Source organism: Hylobates moloch, unplaced genomic scaffold (genome assembly GCF_009828535.3).
Source record: "Hylobates moloch isolate HMO894 unplaced genomic scaffold, HMol_V3 SCAFFOLD_4, whole genome shotgun sequence".
In the NCBI taxonomy this organism is placed as follows: Eukaryota; Metazoa; Chordata; class Mammalia; order Primates; family Hylobatidae; genus Hylobates; species Hylobates moloch.
The window spans coordinates 69,550,134-69,563,512 of record NW_026652279.1 but is presented as its reverse complement, the minus strand read 5'-3'; the positions used below and the strand labels follow the sequence as shown (position 1 = coordinate 69,563,512).

The following is a 13,379-nucleotide window of genomic DNA, read 5'->3' as shown; positions in this document are numbered from 1 at the left end:
AAAAAATTACACAAAATGCTTCTGTAATTATAAAATTGACAAAATTTTGCTCACTGCTTCTTACAAAGAAAACTTACGAGAAATTATCCCAGGATTAAGGCACTGGAAGAATTTCTTCCAAGTTTGCTGTATAAGAAGCAATGAACAGAATTATAGAATTCAAAATATTTAAGCAAATCATATATTTTTAGTAATTTATTGGTTGAAGCTTATTAGCTATAGTTTTCCTAAGCTATGGTATCTTGAAAAGGTTTTCCCTTTTAATTTTGGAATTGAGATAAGAAACAATTTGCTCCTTGTTTTGTAGGGAATAATTTTCAATGAATTCACTTTTGTTTCCTTTTTAATTTTTTCCCCCTATGAATAGGACTATCAGTTATGTTAAAGAGAACCAATACCATCTTTTCTCCTGTGGAGCACAGTGATAAGCATATTTTTTCAAGGATATGTTTAGGATATAAAGGGGTGGGCAGAAAGGAAGAGACAGGATTGTGAATGTATTATGTACTAAGAGAAGTGACAGGGATCACCCCCTTTTAGCCCTTTGCTGTTTTTTCCTCTTTGGTTTCTGCATCCTCAAGGTATGCATGCAACATCAGTCTCTCTTCATAAAATGCTGTCATAATTTGTAGACATTTCACATTAGCTGCTTTTGCAAGAACCAGGTCTGCTTCATCTGTCTTTCCATTTCATTAAAAACATAAATCGCCACAGGAATCTGTTGCCCCAATGATCTTTTCTGGTTCTAGTCTTATCTTGAAGCCCCGAGCAATATCATCGCTCTCTTCTCTTTTTTGGACTTGATACTGTCAGCACAGTTTGAGAAATTGGATTTCCTTGCTACTTTCTGACTTCTCCCCAGGCTTGTTATTTTAACCCTCCTTCATCATCTTAAACTTTTTCGTAAACTAAGAAATGAGCTAAAGGCAATCCAAGTTTTTCTTAGATTCCCAAGTATTGTGCTCCTCAGAAAAGCCTTTCCACTTCAGTAGATACTCCACTTGCCCTTTAACCACATGCCTGTCTAGCACCTTCTCCACAGTGTACTCCTCTTCATTCTCTAGTGAACTGTCAGCTGTGTGCTTGGTTTTCTTTCCCATGTTGCACTGTTCTACCTGAAGGACTAAGGCCACTGCATCCCAGATATCCCCAGTTTGTTCTTTCCCTCTGGGCTATCAGTAGTGGACTCCCCTCCCGGGTCTAGGGCTTGGCAGACTGACCTTCATTTTCTTTTTGATTAAGATCTATTTCAGTCAAGATTCAATTAGGTAAATGTAAACCAGCCTAGATAATTCAGTAGAAGGAACTTATTCGTAGAATCACTTTTAAAGGTGTTAGATGATCTGAGAGAATAGACAGGAGATGCTGAACCTGAACATTGGCAATTGTGGCAAGTTGCTGTTAGCTCTAGAAATGGAGGGACAAAGGAAAAAGAAAGTATTACTAGAGCCCACAGACAGGAGATGGTTGATGAGAGGATGATGAGAGGATGGTTGATGATGTGTGTGAGAGGGTACCTCTGAAGAGATATAACTACTGCTATAGAGGATCCTGAAGCAGAGGGGTAAGGGGAGAAAGACCCTCGTTTCTCCTTCCTCCTGCCTTCTGATTTCTGCCATTGACTCCCTTTAGCCAAAATTAACCAGAACCCATAGACCTTTGTTTTGAAAGACATTTCCACTGATTATTGAATTTTAGATTGGCAGTTTTTTTCTTCCCATACTTTAAAGAAGTCCATCCAGTGTCTTCTGGCCACATTTTCTTCTGATGAAAAATCTGCTTTTTATCTGGTTCCATGTATATAATGTACCCTTTTAGGGGCTTGCTTTTAAGTTTTCATCTTTATCACTTTTAATTTTTGAGTAGGTAATACATGTTCATGGTTCAAAATTCAAAAAATATGGAGTATACAGTGAGATACCCTTGCCATTTACATTTACCTGTCCCCTAGTTTCCTAGTTTCCGTAGCTGTAGCCATCCAGTGTACTTATTTTCATGAGTTTTCCTTTCAGATATATAATGCATATATAAGAAAAAAACTCATATTCTCATTATAGACAAATGCTAGTATACTATACACACTGTTTTGTATCTCTGTTTTTCACTTAGATGTCTTTCCCCATCAGCATAGAAAGAACACTGGTCATCACATTGGCTGTAGAGTATTTCACTCTTATATGTATATCAAAATGTAATTAACGAGCCCCTTACTAATGGATAGTTGTTGTTTCAATCTTTTGCTGTTATCAACAACCCTTTAATGAATTACCATGTATGACCGGAATATGTACAAGGGTATTTGTATATCTTAGATGTATCCTAGGAGTAGAGTTAATTGCTAGATCAAAGAGTATAATCTATCACTTATCATACATTTATACAAAGAATGTAATTTTTCATTTTGGTAGATGCTGCCAAATTTCCTCTGTAAAGGTTGAATCAATTTATATTCTTGCCAGCAATGTAACAGAGAACCAGTTTTCTCACACCTTTGTCAACAGTGTTTTTTTTTTTTTTTTTAATAATGGGAGACTTTAACACCCCACTGTCAATATTAGACACATCAATGAGACAGAAGGTTAACAAGGATATCTGGGACTTGAACTCAGCTCTGCACCAAGCAGGCCTAACAGACATCTACAGAACTCTCCACCCCAAATCGACAGAATATACATTCTTCTCAATACCACATCACACTTATTCCAAAATTGACCACATAATTGGAAGTAAAACACTCCTCAGCAAATGTAAAACAACAGAAATCACCACATACTGTCTCTCAGACAACAGTGCAATCAAATTAGAACTCAGGATTAAGAAACTCACTCAAGGCCGGGCGCGGTGGCTCACGCTTGTAATCCCAGCACTTTGGGAGGCCGAGGCGGGCAGATCACGAGGTCAGGAGATCGAGACCATCCTGGCTAACACATGGTGAAACCCCGTCTCTACTAAAAATACAAAAAATTAGCCGGGCGTGGTGGCAGGCACCTGTAGTCCCAGCTACTCGGAGAGGCTGAGGCAGGAGAATGGCGTGAACCCGGGAGGCGGAGCTTGCAGTGAGCCGAGATTGCGCGAGACTCCGTCCCAAAAAAAAAAAAAAAAAAAAAAAAAGAAACTCATTCAAAACCGCTCAACTACATGGGAACTGAACAACCTGCTCCTGAATGACTACTGGGTACATAACGAAATGAAGGCAGAAATAAACATGTTCTTTGAAACCAATGAGAACAAAGACACAACATACCAGAATATCTGGGACAAATTTAAAGCAGTATGTAGAGGGAAATTTATAGCACTAAATGCCCATAAGAGAAAGCAGGGAAGATCTAAAATTGACACCCTAACATCACAATTAAAAGAACTAGAGAAGCAAGAGCAAACACATTCAAAAGCTAGCAGAAGGCAAGAAATAACTAAGATCAGAGCAGAACTGAAGGAGATAGAGACATAAAAAACCCTTCAAAAAAATCAATGAATCCAGGAGCTGGGTTTTTGAAACAATCAACAAAATTGACAGACGCTAGCAAGACTAATTAAGAAGAAAAGAGAGAAGAATCAAATAGACACAATAAAAAATGATAAAGGGGATATCACCACCAATCCCACAAAAATACAAACTACCATCAGAGAACACTATAAACACCTCTACACAAATAAACTAGAAAATCTAGAAGAAATGGATAAATTCCTTGACACATACACCCTCCCAAGACTAAACCAGGAAGAAGTTGAATCCCTGAATAGATCAATAACAGGCCCTGAAATTGAGGCAATAATTAATAGCTTACCAACTAAAAAGGGTCCAGGACCAGACGGATTCACAGCCGAATTCTACCAGAGGTACAAAGAGGAGCTGGTATCATTCGTTCTGAAACTATTCCAATCAATAGAAAAAGAGGGAATCCTCCCTAACTCTTTTTATGAGGCCAGCATCATCCTGATATCAAAGTCTGGCAGAGATAAAACAAAAAATGAGAATTTTAGACCAATATCCTTGATGAACATTGATGCAAAAATCCTCAATAAAATACTGGCAAACTGAATCCAGCAGCACATCAAAAAGCTTATCCACCATGATCAAGTGGGCTTCATCCCTGGGATGCAAGGCTGGTTCAACATACAATAAATATAATCCAGTATATAAACAGAACCAAAGACAGAAACCACATGGTTATCTCAATAGATGCAGAAAAGGCCTTTGACAAAATTCAACAACCCTTCATGCTAAAAACTCTCAATAAATTAGGTATTGATGGGACGTATCTCAAAATAATAAGAGCTATCTATGACAAACCCACAGCCAGTATCATGCTGAATGGGCAAAAACTGCAAGCATTCCCTTTGAAAACTGGCACAAGCGGGGATGCCCTCTGTCACTACTCCTATTCATCATAGTGTTGGAAGTTCTGGCCAGGGCATTCAGGGAAGAGAAAGAAATAAAGGGTATTCAGTTAGGAAAAGAGGAAGTCAAATTGTCCCTGTTTGCAGATGAGATGATTGCATATTTAGAAAACCGCATCGTCTCAGCCCAAAATCTCTTTAAGCTGATAAGCAACTTAAGCAAAGTCTCAGGATACAAAATCAATGTGCAAAAATCACAAGCATTCCTCTACACCAATAACAGACAGAGAGCCAAATCATGAGTGAACTCCCATTCACAATTGCTACAAAGAGAATAAAATACCTAGGAATCCAACTTACAAGGGATGTGAAAGACCTCTTCAAGGAAAACTACAAACCACTGCTCAACAAAAGAGGACACAAACAAATGGAAGAATATTCCATGCTCATGGATAGGAAGAATGAATATCGTGAAAATGGCCATACTGCCCAAGGTAATTTATACATTCAATGCCATCCCCATCAAGCTACCAATGACTTTCTTCACAGAATTGGAAAAAACTACTTTAAAGTTCATATGGAACCAAAAAAGAGCCCGCATTGCCAAGACAATCCTAAGCCAAAGAACAAAGTTGGAGGCATCATGCTACCTGACTTCAAACTATACTACAAGGCTACAGTAACCAAAACAGCATGGTACTGGTACCAAAACAGAGATACAGACCAGTGGAACAGGACAGAGCCCTCAGAAATAATACCACACATCTAAAACCATCTGATTTTGACAATCCTGACAAAAACAGGAAATGGGGAAAGGATTCCCTATTAAATGGTGCCGGGAAAACTGGCTAGCCATATGTAGAAAGCTGAAAATGGGTCCCTTCCTTACACCTTATACAAAAATTAATTCAAGATGGATTAAAGACTTAAATGTTAGACCTAAAACCATAAAAACCCTAGAAGAAAACCTAAGCAATACCATTCAGGACATAGGCATGGGCAAGGACTTCATGACTAAAACACCAAAGGCAATGGCAACAAAAGCCAAAATTGACAAATAGGATCTAATTAAACTAAAGAGCTTCTGCACAGCAAAAGAAACTACCGTCAGAGTGAACAGGCAACCTGCAGAATAGGAGAAAATTTTTACAATCTACCCATCTGACAAAGGGCTAATATCCAGAATCTACAGAGAACTTAAACAAATTTACAAAAAAAATCAAACAACCCCATCAGAAAGTGGATGCAGGATATGAACAGACACTTCTCAAAAGAAGATATTTATGCAGCCAACAGACATGAAAAAATGCTCATCATTGCTGGCTATCAGAGAAATGCAAATCAAAACCACAATGAGATACCATCTCACACCAGTTAGAATGACAGTCATTAAAAAGTCAGGAAACAACAGGTGCTGGAGAGGATGTGGAGAAATAGGAACACTTTTACACTGTTGGTGGGACTGTAAACTAGTTCAACCATTGTGGAAGACAGTGTGGCGATTCCTCAAGGATCTAGAACTAGAAATACCAATTGACCCAGCCATCCCATTACTGGGTATAAACCCAAAGGATTATAAATCATGCAGCCATAAAGACACATGCACATGTATGTTTATTGCAGCACTATTCACAATAGCAAAAACTTGGAACCAACCCAAATGTCCATCAGTGATAGACTGGATTAAGAAATTGTGGCACATATACCCCATGGAATACTATGCAGCCATAAAAAGGATGAGTTCGTGTCCTTTGTAGGGACATGGATGGAGGGGGAAACCATCATTCTGAGCAAATCATCAGAAGGACAAAAAACCAAACACCGCATGTTCTCACTCATAGGTGGGAATTGAACAATGAGAACACTTGGACACAGGGTGGGGAACATCACACACTGGGGCCTGTCGTGGGGTGGGGGAAGGGGGGAGGGATAGCATTAGGAGATACACCTAATGTAAATGACAAGTTAATGTGTGCAGACACCAACATGGCACATGTATACATATGTAACAAACCTGCACGTTGTGCACATGAACCCTAGAACTTAAAGTATAATAAAGGAAAACTTTATTATGACAATTTTCAAGTATACTTGAAAGTAAAAGTAGTAGAAGTAACTATCACCTAATTTCAACAGTTATCAGTATATTGTCAATCTTGTTTCAGCTATATTTCCCCACTCCTTACCCATTGCTAGTTATCTTTTTTTATGTAAAGCTTTATTAAAAAGTATAAATTCCATATAATTCACCCGTTGTCAGTTTATAATTCAGTGATTTTTTGGTAAGTTTTATAGAGTTGTGCAACCATTACCACAGTCCAGTTTTTCATTTTCATTACCCTAGAAAGCTCCCTCATGCTCATTTGCATTCAGTCTCCAGTGCCTACCCAGCTCAAGGCAAATACTGCTCTGCTTTCTATCTCTATAGATTTGCTATTTCTAGACATTTCATATGAATGATATCATAGAATATGTATTATTTTGGATACTTTCACTTACAGCAAGTGAAAATATTTTAAAATAGTCTTGCGAAATAGTCATGTAAAATAGTCTTTTAAATGACTTTTTCTTTATTTTATCTTATTATACTTTAAGTTTTAGGGTACATGTGCACAATGTGCAGGTTTGTTACATATGTATACATGTGCCATGTTGGTGTGCTGCACCCATTAACTCGTCATTTAGCATTAGGTGTATCTCCTAATGCTGTCCCTCCCCCCCCCCACCCGACAACAGTCCCCAGAGTGTGATGTTCCCCTTCCTGTGTCCATGTGTTCTCATTGTTCAGTTCCCACCTATGAGTGAGAACATGCAGTGTTTGGTTTTTTGTCCTTGTGATAGTTTGCTCAGAATGATGGTTTCCAGTTTCATCCATGTCCCTACAAAGGACATGAACTCATCATTTTTTATGGCTGCATAGTATTCTATGGTGTATATGTGCCACATTTTCTTAATCCAGTCTATCATTGTTGGACATTTGGGTTGGTTCCAAGTCTTTGCTAATGTGAATAGTGCCGCAATAAACATACATGTGCATGTGTCTTTATAGCAGCATGGTTTATAATCCTTTGGGTGTATACCCAGTAATGGGATGGCTGGGTCAAATGGTATTTCTAGTTCTAGATCCCCGAGGAATCGCCACACTGACTTCCACAATGGTTGAACTAGTTTACAGTCCCACCAACAGTGTAAAAGTGTTCCTATTTCTCCACATCCTCTCCAGCACCTGTTGTTTCCTGACTTTTTAATGATTGTCATTCTAACTGGTGTGAGGTGGTACCTCATTGTGGTTTTGATTTGCATTTCTATGATGGCCAGTGATGATGAGCATTTTTTCCTTTTTTTTTTGGCTGCACAAATATCTTCTTTTGAGAAGTGTCTGTTCATATCCTTCGCCCACTTTTTGATGGGGTTGTTTGTTTTTTTCTTGTAAATTTGTTTAAGTTCATTGTAGATTCTGGATATTAGCCCTTTGTCAGATGACTATTTTTCACTTAGAATAATGTTCTTGAGGTTTACCTATGTTATAGCATTTATCAGTAGCTCATTTCTTTTTGTGCTTCATAGATTTCAGTATATGGATATATTACATTTTATTTATGCATTCAGCAATTGATGGCTATTCAGATTATTTCCAGTTTTGGGCTATGAACATTTCTGTATGTGTCTTTTGTGGCCACATCTTTTCATTTCTCTTAGGTAGATACCTAGGCATAGAATTGTTAGATGTATGATTAGTTTATGTTTAGCATTTTGTAAAACTGCTACTCTATAACTAAAGTGACTGTACGATTAAAATTCTAACCAATTTCCTGTGGGGGTAGCAGTTTCTTTACATCTTCACTAATACTTTTTATCTTTTTCATAATAACCATTTTAATGGTTATACAGTAGTATCTCATTTTGGTTTTAATTTGCATTTCCTCAGTCCTGTCGTTGGTAAGCATCTTTTTGTGTGCTTTGCTATTTTATATTTTCTTTGGCAAAATCTATCAAATTTTTTTGCCCATTTTTAAATTGTATTGTCATCTTACTGAGTTCTAAGAATTTTTTATGTATTCTGGATATACACTCTTTATCAGATATGTGATTTGTGATTTATCTCATGCTATATCTTGTCTTTTCATTTTCTCATTGGTGTCTTTTGAAGTTTATTGCTGGTTTTAAGAAATTTGGTTGTAATGTGTTTTGTGTAGTTTTCTTCATGTTTCTTGATTTTAAGCTTCTTGGATCTGTGGGCTTACAATTTTTGTCAACTTTTGAAAATGTCCTCAAAAAACTTTTTTTAGTAACCACTATTGTGTTTTCTTCAGGGATGCTACCTGAAGGGGAACAACAGCTGTCCTGCAGCTCATTAATAGCTCTGGTCATTTTTTGTCTTTCTCTTTTATTTTAAATAGTTTTCTATTGGTATACCTTTGTTTTCCCATTATACTATGATCTTCTATAATGTCAAATTTGCTGTTAATCCCATACAATGTATTTTTCATTTCAGACATTATATTTTTTATGTGCAAAAGCTTGATGAAGGTCTTTTGTGTCTTCCATTTCTTTACTTAACATGGTTAATCTTTTCTCTATCACTGAGATTCACAAACTATCGCCCATGGGCCAAATCCTAAAATAGTATCTGGCAATTCAGTCTCTACTGTAAACCCAATATAATAGTGCAAGAATTTTAAGCCAGTGGTGCACTGAAGGTCATGATACCAACAACAAAATCCATATTCAGTTTAACTTCTGACTGGTTTTACTCATATGCTCCACAGTAAAGCCCTAGCAGAAGAAAAGACATGCCTCTTTCTAGGCATAAATGCTGTTTACCTCAACCTCTACTGTCTTTTTTTTTTTTTTTTTTTTTAATAATTTCAACTTTTAGTTTAGATTCTGGGAGTATGTGTGCCAGTTTGTTGCATGGGTATGTTGCTGAGGTTTGGGATATGAATGATCCCACAACCCAGGTGGTAAGCATAGTAACCACTAGTTAGTTTTTAAATCCTACCCTCTGCCCCACTAGTAGTCTCCAGTGTCTGTTGTGCCATCTTTATGTCCATGAGTATGAAATGTTTAGCTCCCACTTATAAGTGAGAATATGTGTTATTTGGTTTTCTGTTCATGCGTTAATTCACTTAGGATAATGGCCTTATATAATGAAGCCCAGCTTTCAAAAACCAGAAATTACAGACCCATTTTTTTTTTTTTTAAAAAGAGACCCACTATTAAGAGATAAAGCAATCAGTAGAACCAGATCCAGATATAAAGGCTATAGTGGAAAAGAGAGATAATACGTTTGAGCAGATTGGAAATTTCGGCACAGAGACGGAAACGTTAAGAAAGATTCAAATGGAAATCTGGAAATACACACAGTAACAGATGAAGAATGGCTAAGACCTTCAGATTCCTTAGACTTAATGCAGCTAAAGAAAGAATGAATGAACCTTGAATGTAGATTCATAGAAATACCCAAACTAAAAGGCAAGGAGAAACAGAACAGAGTGTCTAAGAATTTAGGAAAATCTAAACTGTATAACATGTCTACTGGGATCTCAGAAGATAAAATGAGGCAGAATAAATATTGTCAAAATAATGGCCATGAATTTTCTTAAAATAATGAAAAGGATCCAGCTACAGAAACTAGAACACAAGCAGGTGAAAGTAACAAGAGAAAAAAAATGACATTACCCAAAGAAGAATGAAGATAATGTGTAGCGGACATCTCTTCAGAAATTGCAAGCTAAAACACAATGAAGTGACAACTTTAAAGTGATGACAGAAGGAGATGTATTAACTTTTTTTTTTTTTTTTTTTTTTGAGATGGAGTCTTGCTCTGTCTCCCGGGGTAGAGTGCATTGGCGCCATCTTGGCTCACTGCAACCTCTGCCTCTCGGGTTCAAGCAGTTCTCCTGCCTGTCTCCCAAGTAGCTGGGATTACAGGTTCCCGCCCCTATGCCTGGCTAATTTTTATATTTTTAGTAGAGATGGGGTTTTGTCATGTTGGCCAGGCTGGTCTCGAACTCCTGACCTTAGGCAATCCACTGCTTCGGCCTCTGCTGGGATTATAGGCATGAGCCACCACACCTGGCCAAACTTTCAGTTTGAGAAAATATATTTCTAAAGTAAAAGAGAGAGATGTATCTAATCAAAAACTGAGGTAATTCATTTCTGGCAGGCCTGAACTACAGAAAAATGTTAAAGGGAGTTCCATAAGCAGCATAAGATGCTAGAAGAAATTTGGATGTATCTAAGGAAATAGAGCTGAAAATGGTAAATAAAAACTGAAGATAAATATCAAATTAAATTTTTCTTATTTTTAAACACTGTAAAATGTAACTGATGGACTAAAGCAGGGGTTCACAAAACAGTTTTTAAAAGGGCTAGATATTTTAGACTCATGGACCCTAGTGTCTCTGTAACTACTCAACTTTGCTCTTGTAGCAAGAAAGCAGCCATAAACACTACATAAATGAATGGATAGGGTTGTGTTTCAACACAATTTTTATACAAACTGGCAGGCAGCCTATGGGCCATATATTCCAGATGCCAGGAATAAAGCAAAAATTGTAGTGAAATATTATTGGTTTGTAGCATATTTAAAACCAAATGAATGACAAAAATAGTACATAAGTTATTATATCTAAAGCACCATAATATTATTTGAGATTAGGCTGGGATTTTTAAAGACATGTATATTTGTAAACTCTAGAGTAACCGCTAAAAACAGGTGAATGTGTTAAGCCAAAGTGGACAATAAATGGAATCTTAAAATTGCTCAATCCTAAAGAAGGAGGAAGAAGAGGTCAAACAGAACAATGAATAGACAGAACAAAGAAAACTATTAAGATGATGGGGTTTAATCTAAGCATATTAAAAATCACATAAAATTTATCCAGGCACGGTGGCTTACGCCTGTAATCCCAGCACTTTCCAAAGTGGGCAGATTACTTCAGGCCAGAAGTTTGAGACCAGCCTGGCCAACATAGTGAAACCCTGTCTCTACTAAAAATACCAAAAATTAGTCAGGTGTGGTGGCACGTGCCTGTAATCGCAGCTACTCAGGAGACTAAGGCACAAGAATTGCTTGAACCCAGGAGGTGGAGGTAGCAGTGAGCTGGGTTGTGCCACTGCACTCCAGCCTGAGCAAGAGAGCAAGACTCCATCTCAGAAAACAAACATAAATTACATAAAATTCAAATGGTCTATGCCTATTAAAGACAGGAATTTGGTTGATAGAAAAGCAAGGTCCAACTAACAACATATCCATGCCTCCATGCCCTTTTTTAGATAAACAGATACATACATTTTTCCACCCTGCTTTTTTTACTTAGTATTATATCTTGGAGATCATTCCACAGTGATACAGACTATTCCAAATTCATTTTTTACAATTTATAGTATTCTGTGAATTCTATGAATTCGGTTGTGTTGATGTAGCATAGTCAGTCAATTTGTCCTCTACTGGTATGTGTTTGAGTTGTTTCCATTCTTTTCCTGTTGTAAATAGTGCTATGATTTCAAAATCATAGTATCCTTTTGGATAACTCTTTTTGAATTTTTGCCAGATTTTGGGGGTAGGTTCCTAGAATCTGGGTCAAAGGATGAACACATTGTAATGTTGCTAAATATGCCCAGTGTTCCTTCCATAGAGCTTGTGCCATTTTGCATACCTACCCACAAAATCTGGCCTTGTATACCTCTGACCTCATCACAATTCATTCTGTCAATAGTCTGATTTTTTTTTTGACTAAACTAATAAATGAGAAATGGCATCTTGGTATATTTTTAATTTGTATTTTTCTTATTGTGACTGAAGTCTGAATATCTTTTTTTCATATCCTTTGGTATGTTTTATCCCCCCAAAACTCATGTTGCAATTTAATTGGAATTGTAACAGTATTAAGAGATGGGACCTTTGAGAGGTGATTAGGCCATGAGGGCCTGCCCTCACAAGCGGGATTAATGCTGTTATAAAAGGGTGAATTTGGCCCCTTTTTGCCACTTGGCCCTTCTACCTTCTGCCATGTAATGATCTAGCCTTCCTCTTCTCCAGAGGATGTGGCATTCACCGTGCCATCTTCTCAGAAGAGAAGGGCCTCACCAGACACCAAACCCGTTGGCACTCTGACAAGCTGCCAGAACTGGAAGCCAAATAAGTTTCTCTTCATTAAAAATTACTCAGTCTCAGGTACTCTGTTACAGCTGCACAATGGACTAAGATGTTCTTGAAGCCCATCTGTGTTTGATTTCCCCTGAGCTGTCTGATGATATGTCAATCCTACTTTCTATAAATTAGTTGGACTTTTTCTTCTCATTATTGTTATAGGGATGTTAAGCCCTTCCTGTGGTGTAAGTTGAAAATGTATATTTTTTTCATTTGTCTTTTTGTTTTTTTGGAAGACAGAGCCTCACTCTGTCGCCCAGGCTGGATTGCAGTGGTGTGATCTCGGCTCACTGCAGCCTCTACCTCCTGGGTTCAAGCAATTCTCCTGCCTCAGCCGTAGGAGTAGCTGAGATTATACATGTGTGCAGCCACCCCCAGCTAATTGTTTGTATTTTTTGTAGAGACAAGGTTTCGCCATGTTGGCCAGGCTGGTCTCAAACTCCTGACCTCAGTTGATCCACCCGCCTCGGCCTCCCAGTGCTGGAACAGGCGTGAGCCACTGGCCTCGGTCCTTTTTTTCATTTATCTTTTGCTTTGCATGTGGTGTTAATTTGTTTAATGCTTTTTTAAGCCATGTAGATTTTAAAAATGTAATTAAAATATATTAATGTTCCCCTATTGCTTCTGAGTTTCTTATCATAGTTAAACATTTCTCAGTAACCAAGTTATATGAGGATTTTTTTTCTGATATTTGTACCGTATAATTTTTAACATTTGGCTGTCCAGTATGAAGAAGTGAATTTTTCCCTGATTTGAGATGCTGTTTTTATCATATACTAAATTTTCACATACCATTGTGGTCTCTTTTTGGATTTTCTGTTGTTTCATTAGCCTATTTGTTCGTGTGCCAACACAATGTTGATTTAATTATAGAGGCTTT

General features: G+C 37.5%; 1 protein-coding gene and 1 pseudogene across 5 annotated transcripts in view; one reads left to right on the top strand and one right to left on the bottom strand.

Annotated features, from left to right (window-relative positions):
- Nucleotides 1-13,379, top strand: part of ZNF654 (zinc finger protein 654) — a 91,457-nt gene that overhangs the window by 35,768 nt on the left and 42,310 nt on the right. The window lies entirely within an intron of this gene.
- LOC116467050 (chromobox protein homolog 5-like) lies at nucleotides 252-1,521 on the bottom strand (annotated as a pseudogene).